Consider the following 16,059-nt stretch of genomic DNA (forward strand, 5'->3'; position numbering starts at 1 on the left):
ACTGTGTTTGGGGTATCCTTTTTGCAGGCTGCAGGTTCGTAGTTCCCATTGTTTTTGGTATCTGTCCCCAGTGGCTAAAGTTGTTTCAGTGGGTTGTGTAGGCTTCCTGGTGGAGGGGACTAGTACCTGTGTTCTGGTGGATAAGGCTGGATCTTGTCTTTCTGGTGGGCAGGTCCAGGTCTGGTGGTGTGTTTTGGGGTGTCTGTGGCCTTATGATGATTTTAGGCAGCCTCTCTGCTAATGGGTGGGGTTGTGTTCCTGTCTTGCTAGTTGTTTGGCATAGGATGTCCAGCACTGTAGCTTGCTGGTCGTTGAGTGAAGCTGGGTGCTGGTGTTGAGATGGAGATCTCTGAGAGATTTTCGCCATTTGATATTATGTGGAGCTGGGAGGTCTCTTGTGCACCAGTGTCCTGAAGTTGGCTCTCCCACCTCAGAGGCACAGCACTGACTCCTGACTGCAGCACCAAAAGCCTTTCATCCACACGGCTCAGAATAAAAGGGAGAAAAAGTAGAAAGAAAGAATTAGTAGAAGTAGAAAGAAAGAAAGAAAGGAGGGAGGGAGGGAGGGAGAAAGGGAGGGAGGAAGGAAGGAAGGAAGGAGGGAAGGAAGAAAAGAAAGAAAGAAGATAAAGTAAAATAAAATATAATAAAGCTATTAAAATAAAAAAATAATTATTAAGAAAAAAACCGGACAGATAGAACCCTAGGACAAATGGTGGAAGCAAAGCTATACAGACAAAATCTCACACGGAAGCATACACATACACACTCACAAAAAGAGGAAAAGGGGAAAAAATCATAAATCTTGCTCTCATAGTCCACCTCCTCAATCTGGGATGATTCATTGTCTATTCATGTATTCCACAGACGCAGGGTGCATCAAGTTGATTGTGGAGCTTTAATCCGCTGCTTCTGAGGCTGCTGGGAGAGATTTCCGTTTCTCTTCTTTGTTCTCTCAGCTCCCAGGGGCTCAGCTTTGGATTTGGCCCCGCCTCTGCGTGTAGGTCGCTGGAGGGCGTCTGTTCTTTGCTCAGACAGGACGGGGTTAAAGGAGCCGCTGATTGGGGTCTCTGGCTCACTCAGGCCGGGGGGAGGGAGGGGCACGGCGTACGGGGCGGGCCTGCAGCGGCAGAGGCCAGCGTGACGTTTCACCAGCCTGAGCCGCGCCGTGCGTTCTCCCGGGGGAGTTGTCCCTGGCTCCCAGGACCCTGGCAGTGGCGGGCTGCACAGGCTCCCCGGAAGGGGGGTGTGGATAGTGACCTGTGCTCGCACACAGGCTTCTTGGTGGCGGCAGCAGCGTTAGCGTCTCATGCCCGTCTCTGGGGTCCGCGCTTTTAGCCGCGGCTCGCACCCGTCTCTGGAATTCCTTTAGGCGGCGCTCTTAATCCCCTCTCCTCGCGCACCAGGAAACAAAGAGGGAAGAAAAAGTCTCTTGCCTCTTCGGCAGCTCCAGACTTTTTCCCGGACTCCCTCCCGGCCAGCCGCGGCGCACTAACCCCCTGCAGGCTGTGTTCACGCCGCCAACCCCAGTCCTCTCCCTGCGCTCCGACCGAAGCCCGAGCCTCAGCTCCCGGCCCCGCCCGCCCCGGCGGGTGAGCAGACAAGCCTCTCGGCCTGGTGAGTGCCGGTCGGCCCTGATCCTCTGTGCGGGAACCTTCCCGCTTTGTCCCCCGCACCCCTGTTGCTGTGCTCTCCTCCGCGGCTCCGAAGCTTCCCCCCTCCACCACCCGCAGTCTCCGCCCGCGAAAGGGCTCCTAGTGTGTGGAAACTTTTCCTCCTTCACGGCTCCCTCCCGCTGGTGCAGGTCCCGTCCCTATCCTTTTGTCTCTGTTTATTCTTTTTCCTTTTACCCTACGCAGGTACGTGGGGGGGTTTCTTGCCTTTTGGGAGGTCTGAGGTCTTCTGCCAGCGTTCAGTAGGTGTTCTGTAGGAGTTGTTACACGTGTAGATGTGTTTCTGGTGTATCTGTGGGGAGGAAGGCGGTCTCCGCGTCTTACTCTTCCGCCATCTTCCCGGAAGCCCCCCTCTTCTGAATAACTAGGCTTTAAAATGCTTAGGCCCTGGGTTCTACCTCAGCCAGTTTCTGCCTAAAACTGAATGACTATCATTAAATATTTTGATGTTCAAATTGTCCCAGAGTTTTCTGTGAGATCCCCTTAAACTGGCTTCCCAATACTTTTGACATGTCTCCATCATTTTTAAGCATGTCCTTTCTTTATGGCAGAAGCTGTTCTAGGCTCAGTTTGTACTTTCCCTGTCTCTGCCCTGGAATCAGCAATTTCTCCAAGGAGCCCTGTTTCATTTTAATGGATAATAGTATTTAGAAACTGATAATCTGGATCCTAGTAGCTTACTGCTACTGGATTGTCGTTGCTTATAAGCCCTTGGGGTGGGCAGAGCTAAGAAATAGATGTATGTGTACACACACACACGCACACACACACACGTACGTATCTATTTTCATACTGAGTGATCTGTATTTGTTAAAACCCATTGGTTCATACCAATACCTCCAGTTCCAATTCAACACCACAGGATATAGTCTAGCCTTTCCCTTTTCTGTATTTGTCCGTTTATTGTCTCAGTGGAGTGATGTTAGTTGTTAGTCTGGGTTAGATATTCTTTATGGTGTTAAGGAAATATGCTGCTATTCAGTTTATCAAAAGCTTCTAACAGGAAATGATGATAAATTTATCATCAGCCTTTAGAGAGATGATGATTGGGTTTTGTTTTATTAAGCAAGTACTTGTATCGGGCTTACTAAACACCAAGCCATGGTGTAAACCACTTTACAAATGTTAATTTATTGATTTCTCACAGCAACTCCCTAAAGTAGATAATGTTAGCATATCCATTTTACAGCGAGGGAACTGAGGCACAGGGAAGTTAGACTGCTTGGTAGAAGTCACAACATAAGAAGAAAAGGCATGTTTCCAACCCATGGGCTCTGTCTTCAGCATCTGATGCTTGGCCTCTACCTCTCCTCTCTTCCTACTGTGGTATCTTCTTTGATCTACTGATGTGATAAATTACATTAATAGCTTTCCTGCTATTGAACTACCCTTTATTCCAAATCATACTTAGTAATGGTGTTACTATCACTTGAAAATTGATTTGACTTGATTTGCAATTTAAATTTATATCTATATTCACAAGAGGGTTTGGTCTGTTGTTTTTTCTTTTCATGGTGCTGTAGCTTTCTGCAGAGTTGCTGATCTGCTCAGATTTCCTGTTTATTTCTTAAGACAATTTTGACAATTTAGAGTTTCTTAGAAAACCATCCATTTTATCAAGCTTTTAAAATTTAATATCACAGAATTATGCATATTATTTCCCTAAGATTTAAAATATCTTCCATATCTTTGCTTATACCCCTTTACTTATTTCTAATTATCAATATCTATTTTCTCTCTTTTTAAAAAATTACACTATCTAGAGACTTGTTTATTTACTGTCTTCTCCTTTCTTGTTTTCTGATTAATTAATGTCCCCTTTTTATATTTATTAGTGCTATTCTCCAGCTTTCCGTAGGTTTGCTATGTTGCAGGAAATGTTTTCCCCTTCTTTTAAGGCTGAAATCAGAAGACTCATCTTTTATCCCCTAGAAAAATTTCATGATGTTTCATTAACAAGATTACCAACACACAGTGGCAAAGCCTTCCATGATCCTCTATCCATTCATCCATTTACACATTTAGTAAAAGCAAATTTATTTTTTTAAAAAAGAGTGTGCTACTGAATGGTTACATTACATGTCTTTAGAGGTATTTGGGCTGTTACAGAAGATCCGTTTATAATTCATATCAAGCATGGCAGGTAGCAGTGTCGATTTCCTATCACCATCTGAACTGTTAGTTTTCATGTGCGCACATAGACAGGAGTCATCTTCGTTTATCTTCCATTTGCAATTAAAAGCTCTGTTTAGCCTCATACTTCTCAATATGCTCTTGTGTCCTACAGCTATTTCAGAATAATGACAGCTCAGGATTTAGGGCTGTGGAGGCCTACATGGAAATATTTTTAATAGAGAAAAGGCAAGTAAAACAACAAGCAAGTGTACAATCCTTGGATAGGAGCTAAGTGAGTTAGAAAAGTGGAGAAAATAGCTCTGCATTTGAGAAGCTCACAATTTTGTCCACTGTACACTAGGCCATGTGCAAGATGGTTTTCATGTACTTTGTGATAATCCTTATAACAACTTTTCATTAAAAAGCAAGATGGGGGGAATTCCCTGGCACTCCAGTGGTTAGAACTCCACACTTTCACTGCTGAGGGCCCAGGATCATTCACTGGTCAGGGAACTAAGACCCCACAAGCTGCACAGCGTGGCCCCAAAAGAAAACAAAAAAACAAAAAGAAAATGGGTACCACTGTCTCCATGTTGCAGACAAGGGGACTTTCTTGAGAGAAGTTAAATCACTTACCTCTGGACACATACCTAGTAAGGTCTGGCATTCAAGCTGAGGTCTTTCAGAAGCCAAAACACACATCCTTTCTCTTGGTAGTTTTCAAACTTCAAGAGTCCCAAAGAATATGACCAGCTTTACGTTCCATTTTCTGTGTATGTGAATCTGGATACTTTCTACCGACCTAGCCAATACTGGACTAGCTTTTCTTTCACCTGTTTAATGCAGTAGGCTTTCACATAAGACTTCATTTGAAGAGTCTTGTGCAAGTGTTGCCTTCTACTATTAAACATCGTTCTAACTAGAGTTCCAGTTCCAGTCAAAGTAGCATGTATTGGGTTAGCCCTTCCACTGATAGCAATGATAAAAACTGGAGGAAAATTGTACACATTATATATAATATGTTATATAGAAGATATATTTTATATATATATGTAATCTACGGATATGTCTGTTTGCAGGCACTGGAGAGCAACCCAAGCAGACAGGAACTGGAGGGAACACAATCCTTCAAGGACACGAAAGACTTGAAGTGAGTTTTATCTCATGTATCTACCTCTCCTTCCCCTGCTGAGGGCATTTTCTGTTTCAGTAAAGCACTGGGTATTAGCCAAGCAGAAAGTGGTAATCTTACTGGGCCAAAGATAACTGATCTACCCAATGGGATGAGCTAAGAAGGGCTGGGGGAAGCAAGATTCTTGGTGAAACTGAAGATTTGCTTCCCTTTTCCCTGATTCCCAGCCCTCACCCCATTCCCTGTATCGTCTCAGCGGCACCCCAAACCCAACTCCTATGTATGTGGCTACCATGTGAAAACCTACCTAGTGATTCTCCCAGTCCAAGGTCAAAGATCAAACAGTGACTTTGAAAGTCATTTCAGGGAAGACAGTCCACATCTCAGTGATGGCTTGGTGGACAATGTCTCCTTGAGTAGTTCCCCTGGTTTTTTCCACGGTCGAAAAGAATATAAAAAGTTACATTACTGGATTTCAGTTTTCCATTTGAAATGGTAGAATGAAATGCTGAATTTCCACCGAAAAACACCCAGCCAACAAGCTGCTGGAAGGTATTCTCTGGGCTGGATCTGAAACATGAGGGGCTCACGGATATATTACAACTAGGTTGTGGGCAGCCTGGAGGGGGCGGGGACCTGACTGCCCCCAGCCATGGGTTAGGGGAGAGAGAACTTTCGATGCCTGGTCTCCATGGAAATTCCAATTAGATAGAAAACAGTCCAAAAACTGCGTTGGATTTCCATCATTTTAGTTTTTTCTAAAATGGTATAATATTTTGGATGGATCTTTAAAGGGCAATTTGACAAATAAATATAAAAAATATTCCAGACAACTTTGTATACATTTAATAAAATGTAAGTAAAATAAAATAGCTTGTGTACCCCACTATTAGTCAGTAATAATAATTGCTGTGTATTAGTGTCTTCCATGTACCAGAGGCTTGACACAGATATTGTCAAACAACGTTGATAAAGAAACAGAGACCCAGAGACATCAAGGGGGTTGCTTGAGGTCTATTAGGTTGTAAATGGTAGAGGGAGGATCTGAACCCAGGTTGGTTCACTTCAGAGCTCAAGCACTTCCCAGAATGCAATTCTGCTCTGACCATAGTCATGTGGTTGTCTTGAAGACCGAATATCAGCGGTCCCTTTGTCTTTATCCATTGGGTCTTTCTTGAAAACACTAACTGGCTCTGAGAGCTGATAACTCTGAAGATAGAAGTCTTCAGTATTCAGCCTTATACAAATGATTCCTTTGAAATTTGGAAACTCTGTTACACTGTTATTGCTCAGTCTCTCCTACTTAACACAAGTCTTAGGCATCTTTGGATGGCGTTCAGGTGCTACTGATAAGGTTCTATCCTTCCCCTACCCTTGCGATCTGCTGGTATCCGTTGATATATCTAGGAGCATACGTTTTGTTACTGGGTAAAGAAGGAGGACTTTTGAGAGGGAAGAGGCCGGTGGGATAAACAGAGGAGGGAGGGGAGTTGATAAGATCTGCTGCTCGGCCAGCCCCTCGGTCTAGGGAAGAGGTACTGCGGTTGGAGGGATGAGCGTTGGAACAGACAGAATTGTTTCCATGAGATACAATTGTTTCCATTGTATACAAACATGGAAAATTGTTTCCTGGGATAAGTTAGATTCTGGGTGAAGTCAGAGCCACTTTGGGGCTCAGGTGCCAAAGGAAGGAGATAACAGTATCGAGAAGTGCTCTGCCGCCTCTAGACCTGGAGACCTGCAGAACACTCAGGTCATTCGAAGGGGCCCTGGGGTTCATGATGGCCGTGGCCTTGGGGAGGCTTCTCCATGGAGCTTTAAGGACCCAGATGTGGACTCCCGGGCCCCAGAGGGAAGGGGAGGAAGACGCCACATGGTGACTGCCGTGGGCTCACAGTGACAAGCCCTTCACTCCTGGAGAGACCGTGGGACACTCTGAGGGGGGTAGATGTCCAGTTTTAAGCTGAGCAGATTGTGCCACTGTCATCTGGGTGGAGAGAAGAGTTCTATGGTAATCCACAGGATTTCAGCATAAAACATGAGCTCATTTTACTATATTCCCCTTTTTCAGATGAAAATCAACACTCAACCGAGCACAACGGTCCATTTTCTCCCCCTCCACCCCACTGCCATGCTCAGGGCTATTAAACCAGCGCTGACACTGGGGTCCCTGCCTCTGAGAGTCACGCTAGTGTGTGTACTTTTTTATTTTAAAATTTATTTTATTTTATTTATTTTTATTTTTGGCTGTGTTGAGTCTTCGCTGCTGCGCACGGGCTTTCTCTCGTTGCAGCGAGCGGGGGCTATTCTTCCTTGCGGTGCGTGGGCTTCTCATTGCAGTGGCTTCTCTTGCTGTGGAGCACGGGCTCTAGGCGTGCGGGCTTCAGTAGCTGTGGCTCATGGGCTCTAGAACGCAGGCTCAGTAGTTGTGGCGCACGGGCTTAGCTGCTCCGCGGCATGTGGGATCTTCCCTCACCAGGGCTTGAACCCGTGTCCCCTGCATTGGCAGGTGGATTCTTAACCACTGCGCCACCAGGGAAACCCTAGGTACTGTTTTGATACCCATTTTTCTTCATCTTAGATAGAATTATATTTTCTCAGGTCAGAAATTTTCTGTCCTTCCCCCTCTCCCACTCCTTCCCAAGCAATTTGGTCCAGATGCCCTTAGGTGGGACCAGGCAAGGGCGGTGTCTGCACAGGGCGTCTGGGGCCCTGGTACCTGGGCGGGGGTGGGTCCTGAGAGCACTGAGGGCATTTGTGTCTGGAGGGGTGGCCTAGTGAGGGTGGCAGAGCTGTCCTAGAGTTTGGGAGCCCATGTGGCCTGGCAGGGGTGCCCTCCCTCAGGGGGTGGCGAGCAGGGGATCTGGGCGTGAGGAGAGGAGGGTGGCCTAGCATAGAGTGTTGGAGCCTCTGCAGGGCGAGTGGGCATCTGTGCAGGCTGTGGGTCAGTGGGTGTCAGGGCCCCAGGGGGATGAGGGGGTGTGGACATGTGGGGCAGAATTTGAGCTGCTTCCAGTTCCTGAGATGCCCAGGGCCAGCCTCATGTCTGCTTTCCCGATTCTGGCTCATTTAGACCCCTTTGATCTGGGCATCACCCAGCGACTTCCTGGTACCCCTCCCACCAACCCTTTCCCACTATGCCGGTTGGAGTTGGGCACAAGATTCTTGCAACCAGAGGAGTCCTGGGTGACACACAGGGATCACAGGGCCCCCCCAAATCAGGAAAAGTAGGTCCGAGATGAGGCCTGGGGTGAACGGCCTGGCAGTGAGGCCTGGTGTCCATGTGCCAGGAGAATCGTTTAGCTTTGTCTCATGCAAGTTGATGGGAAACAGCAGGAAATCACACTCAGACTTCCAGAGGCTTCTATTGAATATACCCTCAATCTACTTCTCCATTTATAATTACATGTATTAACAAGTTCATGGCGGTGACACGTGAAGCAGCATATTATATAATCAGATTGTCTTTGATGGTATAGTTATACTAATGTGATGATTATGTGTGAACATTTAAATATATGACACTCATTATCAAAAATTGATTTAAGGACCAGACGCCAGTTTTTTTTTTCCCCGCAGATTCTTTTATGTCCTTTGTCTGTATGTTCTTACTAATTCAGTAGGATGGCAAGTGTCTAAATCATTCCTTAGTGAAAGGACCTGGCTGGCCTTCTCTTAGCTGTGACAGCCAATTGTCCTCAGTTCCTCTCCAGAATCCTTGGGACAAAAGCTGGTTCAAGAGTCCTTCTCCAGTACAGACCCTACTCCTGCCCGTGGCAGTAAGAGTAAATAAAATTGAAAGTCAAGGGGCAGCAGAGTAGGAGTAATACTAGCTTGGGCATGAGGAGGTAGTCTGGGGGCTACCTCTCAGTATCCATGTGACCTGGCACAAGCCAGTTAACCCCTTTGGGATTCACTTAGGAAGCTGGGTAGATAAAATGTCAGCCAGTGACAGACAGATTAAATAAATTATGGTGCATACAAGAAAACACTGTGCAACTTTTCAAAAGAATGAGGCAGGTAGATCTCTTTGCTTTGGCAGGTCTAAGATCTGTTGTTTGAAAAATGTTTTCACATATGGTATCATTCTATTTTTCAAAAAGTAATTAAAATATGCACATGGACAGAAAAAATGTGGAGAGGGACTTCACTGGTGGTCCAGTGGGTAAGACTCCACTCTCCCAATACAGGGGACCCGTGTTCAATCCCTGGTCGGGGAACTAGATCCTGAATGCATGCCACAATGAAGAAGCTCGCATGCTGCAACTAAAGATCATGCATGCCACAACAAAGGTCCCATGTGCTGCAACTAAGACCCAGCATAGCCAAAATAAGTTAAAAGAAAAATGTGGAGAAATATCCACTAAACCATTATTGATATTTGACTCTGAGAGGTGAGATTATGGAGGACTTTTGCTTCTTAGAGCAAATATTTCTGTAATATTTTGGACATTTTATAATATACAAATCCTTCTTTTGTAAGCAGGGGAAAAAGATTAATAAAAATTAACCAGTAAACTAGAGGAAAACCCAGATATTCACTACGTTCCCTTCATGCTCAAAATAACACTTTTCTTAAGCCCATGTCCTTTCTGCAGTTCTGTGCCATCATGGGAATTGGGAACCAATTGGGAACCAATTGGGAACCAATTGGGAACCAATTGGGAACCAATTGGGTCTTTGAGAATCTTTGAGAAATTTATTAATTTCAGTACAAATCAGGACTGAAGCAATAGGAGTTAAATGCTGGTGTATGGTTTGTGTACATCGTACATGAAAGACACGTCTGCTCTGTGGGTGCCTTGGGGCAGGTGATTTATGGAGATGCCCACCCACATGCTGTTCTTGCAGCTCATACGCATGAGTGGCGTTTTCCTTCCTCTGTGCTGCATATACTCCAAGACCCCCCCAGCTGGGCCTCTCTTGCCCTAATTGCCCTGATGTTTCAGAGTCAAAAATGGCACCTGCCGGGCACATGGGTCATAACTCCCAGACCCATCTTGGCTTTGTTTGGGGATCTAGGCTCTTGGAGAAGCCGAGTGAAGTTGCAGAGGTAGCTCAGGTCAGAAAATGAACTTGAGCTCCCCCAGGACTGGGAAGGGGCTGGATTTGAGTGTGTGTGTGTGTGTGTGTGTGTGTGTGGGTGTGCAGTTCACAAGTACTGTTGCCCTGAGTTCCATTGACATGCAGCAGCCAGATGTGGAGATGGCTGTGGGCTGCGGTGGAGAGAGACTACTAAGCCCAAAGTCCGGGTGCAGTGGGAGAGGGAGTGTCGGAGTCCTCACTCGGTGTAGAGGGTGCTGGGGAGCGCCTCTGGGCTCACCCACGCCCCAGGGCTGACGACCAGACCCATGCGAGCAAAGCTTAGCAGAGGAAGCAGTGATAATAAGGCAACCCCCATACACTAAGGGCAGACCTTAGACACCTTTTCTGGGCACCACGTCACCTTCCCGGATGTCACGTGACCCTTATAACCTCCTCTCTTGAAACATGATTGAGATAGAATTTCTAGTTATCCAGGCACGTGTGGGGCTCAGAGCCATATCTAATTTTTTTTTTTTTTAAAGAAAGTATTATGGCCTTTTCCTTTTTGTCATCTGAATGTTGCGTAGCACGATTATAGCCATTTCATATTTTTCCTGCATTGCCCTGCAAAGACCTTATCCTCTCCTGGGTACTTCCTGACCCTTGTCTTCTCCTGTCAGACCTCAGCTGTTGCTCAGGATGGCAGGATGGGAGCCCAATTGTTACTGCACTTTCCAACCAGGTCACTGCATGTGATACGTGGAAATTAGCAGTCATGTTGTCTATGCCACTGCATGCTTGACGTCAACAACTGATACCATAGCCCTTCCTGGGGCTTACTGTTACTCTGCACCAGGCACTGTGCTCATCATAAGAGCTTGACATGGATTCTCTCATTTCAGCCTCAGCAATTCTATGAGGTGGATGTTGCTACTGTCCCCTTCTATAGATGACAGAACTGAGCTCAGAGAGGCTAGGTAACTTGCCCAGTGTCACACAGTCTGTGAGTGATAAGCTGGGGTTTGTACCTAATTTGATTCTAGAGTCTAAATAACTTCTACGCTATCCTGTCTTCTAGGGACCACACACCAGAAACAAAATGTTCTTGACATTGGGGCAATTAGGTTCTGATGGGAAATATTTTATATCCTAGCCGAAGAAACTGACACTAGCCTCTTGCCCAGTCTTGGGCTGTAGAGAAAATATTTTGTGACACTTTTTAGGCCAGGCGTTTTCACATTTATTATCTCATTTAATCACAACAATTCTGCAGGATTTGTTTCTCCTATTTTACAGTTGAATAAATGGAGGTTCAGAAAGGCTAAATAACTTGTTCAAGGTCATATAGCTAGTAAGTGGTGGAGTTGAGAGTCAATCCCAAGATGGCTTCCCAAACTCAAGCTCTTTCTATTATAACCTTATTTCCTCAAGTGGGTGCTGAGTAACCCTAGTTTCAAGACTTCCAAATGAAGAATGGTATCCAAGGCAAGTCAGTTTGAGAAGTGTTGCAGGCTACCTGCTTCTCTCAGCAATCTGTAGTGCATGTTCATGTATTAAAGGCTCTGAGAAGTCCTGTCGTATATAAAGCTGTTTAACTCTGACCTGCTCACTCTTATTTGAACACAAGGCTCTTTTTTCCCCTATAAAACAAACTTTGAGAAATGTCACACTGTACTGTGAGGGCCCCCAAAGCCCAGAAGCCAAAGTTTACTGTTAAGATTTCTTTTTTCTTCTCTTCATGAATTCCAGCTTTGTCCTAGAGAAAATAAAAATGGCCAACAGTAGCTATTACATTTTTTAATGTACATACCCTTGATAAAAACACTAATATACGCACAGGGAAATATGTGTGAAGAAGTACATTGCAGAGTTGTTTGAATTGGAAGCTGTTGGAAACAATCTAAATATCTACCAACAGGGACAGAAAAAGAAAGCATAGTATATCTATACTATACTATACTATACTATACTATACTATACTATATATACTGTACTATAGTATAGTATATCTATATATGCAATGCCACACAGCAACTAAAAAGAATGCGCTAGCCCTACGTGAGTTAACATGGGTAAGTCTCTAAGATGTATTTCTGAATAGAAGAGATTAGATGCAGAACAATATATTTAACATGATCCCGTGTATGTGAAATTGAGTAACTCTACAGTTTTTACAGAGACCTGTATGTATGTTAATGCATAAAACAGAAGTTGGAAGGAGACACAAGTTAATGAGAGTTTTCACCTCTGAGAGGTGAAAGGTCAGGAAGGTGAGAGGTCAGTTGGGATCAAAGGCATGAATTAGTTAGATCAGGATAGGCTAGACCAGTGGCTCTCAAAGTGTGGTCCCAGAGCAGCAGCCTCAGCATCACCTGGGGACTTGCTAGAAACACAAATTCTTAGGCTCTCTCCACCTGACCTATGAATTAGAAACTCTGGGGTGGGCCCCAGCAATCTATGTTTTAACAGACCTTCCAGGTAGTGCTGGTGCAGGCTCAAGTTTGAGAATCACTGGGTTAGAGCATCCAGTGCCTTAAGATACTAAAAAGGAGGAGCAAGGCAGCCCTCCTCCACTTTGTAGCTCTGCCCCTGGAAATGCGAGATCTCCATAGTTGCTAAGATTGAGAGAGTATGTGGTACTTCTGCTTATAGCCCATTGGTCAGAACTAGTCACGTGACCCCAACCTAACTGCAAGGGTTGCTGGGCAATGTGGGGAGCCATATGGATATTTAGTGAGCACTCTGCCCCATAGGATGATGGTCAAAGAGACCCTAGTCTTATTTGTTGAGCTTTAGTTTTTTTTTTACAAGAAGCACAAATTAATATCAAGGTTAATGAAAAAGTAGAGCTGGCCTGTGGTGGTGTGCACGTGTGTGTGTGTGTGTGTGTGTGTGTGTGTGTGTATGTATGTGGGGTTATGTGCATGGAAGACTGGGTAGAGGGGAAAGGTGTGTCTCAGAGCCAGGAAATAATAAGGATCTTGGATTCTTCTGCTTTCCATTTATTATCTCATTGAAACCTCACAACAATCCTCTCCGATGGGTACTATTATAAGCCCCATTTTATGAAGTCCCGTTCTGAGTCTTAAAGAGGTACCATGACTTGACCAAAGTCACACGCAGAGTAAGGGAAGCACTGAGAAGTGAACCAAGGGTTTTCTAACATGAAAGCCCTCCCTTTTTTCTCAATGATCCCCTGCCGTGATCTCTTTAATGGCTTCATCCCCGTGCTGGCATCTTCCATTGCAAACTGTTGTGTATATGTAAACACACAAATAGCTGGGCTTCCTTCCAGCTTCCGCCCTCACCCCCTGCTCACCCCTAGACCTCTCCCTGCCTCAGTGCATCCCCACATCCTCGACACAAGTCCAGCTCCGGAAGCCTTCATAAATGAGGTAGATCTCATCGCAGGTCTGCAGAGGTGCAGGAGGCAAGGGCTACTGCACATCACGCAGGCAACCCTCTTTGAAAGCCTTTATAAAGTTTCAGCCACTTCACCCAGTCTTCTCTCTTTTCCTCCACAGACTCTTTTTAACTTCTCCAGCTACTCAGCTCCAGCCCCCAGCCTTACTGCACTCTTCATATTTGCTTGACCTGACATAATTCAGAGCAAAACAAATGCCTAGCAAAGACAAACCACTTCACTGAAGAAGCGGGTCAGGGGTGGTTGGTCTGTTGCCATCTTTGTACATTTCTTCCTACTGTGTCTAAACACCCAGTGGACTTCACATTCTATCAAAGCCATGGGCAGGCTTAGCACAGCCTTGCAAATTGCTACTCGCCTGGTCATCCTGAGAAAATAATAATAACTTTAACAAAGCTCTTATTTGACAGGTGGGGGTAGGGATAGGGAAAACATGGAGGAAATGTGTGCATATTTCCAAAAGAGGCTGAGTGAGTAGAGCTGGTGCAGGGGAACCCAGGGACCATGGTCAAGGCATTCCAGGGTGTGTGTTCTCGGTGAAGACACCTTAAGTCATGAATGCTTGAGGATAAAGGAGGTCAAATTTCAATCAAGCATTCCCCTAAGACCTGAGCTCTTTCAACTGATATGAGGGATGAGGCATCAAAAAAGCCTTCCTTTCTGTCTTTGTACAGAGATGGGGTTAGGCCATGTTATACCAAGAGAGGGAAGCAAGGAATGACTGGAGATGGGCTGGATCAAAGTGCCAGACATTTGCCACTTTTTTCTGGAGGTGGCATCTGTTTGCAGTAACCCTCCATGCCAGCAAAGCCTGCTTTTCCCACCAGTGCCCTTGTTGTAATGTTGCTGGAGAGGGTCACGGAGGCTGCCTTCTCTCAGGCTGCCAGGTGTCTTTCACCTTGAGCTTCCGTGGCAGCTGAGTTTCAGCCTCTGACAGCAGCACATCAGAGGGTGGTGCTCGGATGTCAGTGACATCATGGCACCGCTGACGTGGTGCTGAAAATCGCGTCCTCTTCTTCCCTGGCCCCTCTCCAGGCTGGAAGTCGTCCTTTTCCCTCTGAAGTCACCCGCATAACATCGTCCCTTCCAAGGCTTTCTGTGACGTATCTCCACCTCTTCCATTTAGATACCCTGACCAGGGTGGGTGGGGTGATTGGGAGATTGGGATTGACGTATATACACGATTATGTATAAAATAGGTAACTAATGAGAACCTACTGTATAGAACAGGGAGCTCTACTCAGTGCTCTGCGGTGACCTACCTGGGAAGGAAATCCAAAAACGAGGGAATATATGTATATGTATAGCTGATTCACTTTGCTGTGCAGCAGAAACTAACACAACATTGTAAAGCAACTATACTCCAATAAAAAATAATAATAAAAAAAATAGATACCCTGACCTCCAGGGGGTTGCAGACGTCTCCTGACATGGAACACGTCTTTGAGGCAGCTGTGTTGTCTTTGAAATTTTTCAGAATTTTGCATTCTTCTGCATAATATATATGCATTTAATTTAAAATGTCTTCAAAATTATTGCAGTTTCTCCTCCCAAGTCTTTGAATAGAATAGGTTCTCCAGAAAATGTGCCATGTTTTTCCTGGGGTTTTGCATACCCCTGGCCCTCCACAGGGTACGCTCTGGGATACTCAGGCAGTCTGATGCCCCAAATTGTTGGCTTGTCATTCAAGGCCCTTCTCAAGTGGTTTTGATCCACATTTCCCATTTATTCCCCAGGAGACCCCAGTTGGTACATGCCTTGATTTTCCAGGCAGCCTGTGAAGCAGGGACCTTGTCTTGTCCACCATCTGCCTTGTACAGAGTGGTCACCCTCGAAGTCACAGGACAGCTTAACCTCCCAGGATGCCATACTGGGAATGGCACCAAGGTGTCTAGTAGAGCTGCCTGGCAGGTCTGTGGTTGACTCTGGATTGACATAGCAGTGTGTGACAGTCCCTGTCTCTGGGCCACATCCCAGTACTCTCATGTCAGCTCTGCCCTTCCTGGTCATCCATTCAGCCTTCCGGGAGTAGAGTAAGTGGGAGTGAAGAAAGCCAGGTGGGGGTTATCCCTCCATGATTCCTACTGGTGTGGGAATGGAGCAGGATGCTGGCTGAGTCAAGTTTCCAGAAAGATCCCAGGACTCCCCTTCTGCATCAGAGAGGCTCCAGGAAACGTAGAGAAGGTGGTTCAGCACCAGGCAGTGGGAGAAATTTTTCTATTAAGCAATAGGGTACTTTAGCAGAGGAATATAGGACTGAAATTAAGAAATGATAATATATTGAAATACTGCCATTGTGGCTGCCACTCCCACCACCACCATCACCACCATCATCACCACCACCACCACCACCACCACCACCACCACCACCATCACCATCACCACCATCACCACCATCACCACCATCACCACCACCACCATCACCACTATCATCACCACCACCACCACCACCACCACCATCACCACCATCACCACCATCATCATCACCACCACCATCACCACCACCACCATCACCACTATCACCACCACCACCATCACCGCTATCATCACCACCATCATCACCACCACCATCACCACTACCATCATCACCACCACCATCACCACTACCAGCACCACTACCATCATCATCACCACTACCAGCACCACTACCATCATCACCACCACCATCACCACTACTATCATCACCACCA

The 16,059-nt window shown here is 45.9% G+C and overlaps 1 protein-coding gene across 1 annotated transcript in view; it reads left to right on the forward strand.

The window, feature by feature from the left end:
- The first annotated feature begins 329 nt into the window (after positions 1–329).
- Positions 330–16,059, forward strand: part of FAM204A (family with sequence similarity 204 member A) — a 310,501-nt gene continuing 294,771 nt past the window's right edge. Inside the window, exons 1-2 of the mRNA XM_079899449.1 lie at positions 330–1,617; positions 4,868–4,938. The gene's annotated coding sequence lies outside the window, so the exon portion shown is untranslated. The remainder of the gene's footprint in view (positions 1,618–4,867; positions 4,939–16,059) is intronic.

This window comes from Stenella coeruleoalba (genome assembly GCF_951394435.1).
Source record: "Stenella coeruleoalba genome assembly, chromosome: 16".
Classification (NCBI taxonomy): Eukaryota; Metazoa; Chordata; class Mammalia; order Artiodactyla; family Delphinidae; genus Stenella; species Stenella coeruleoalba.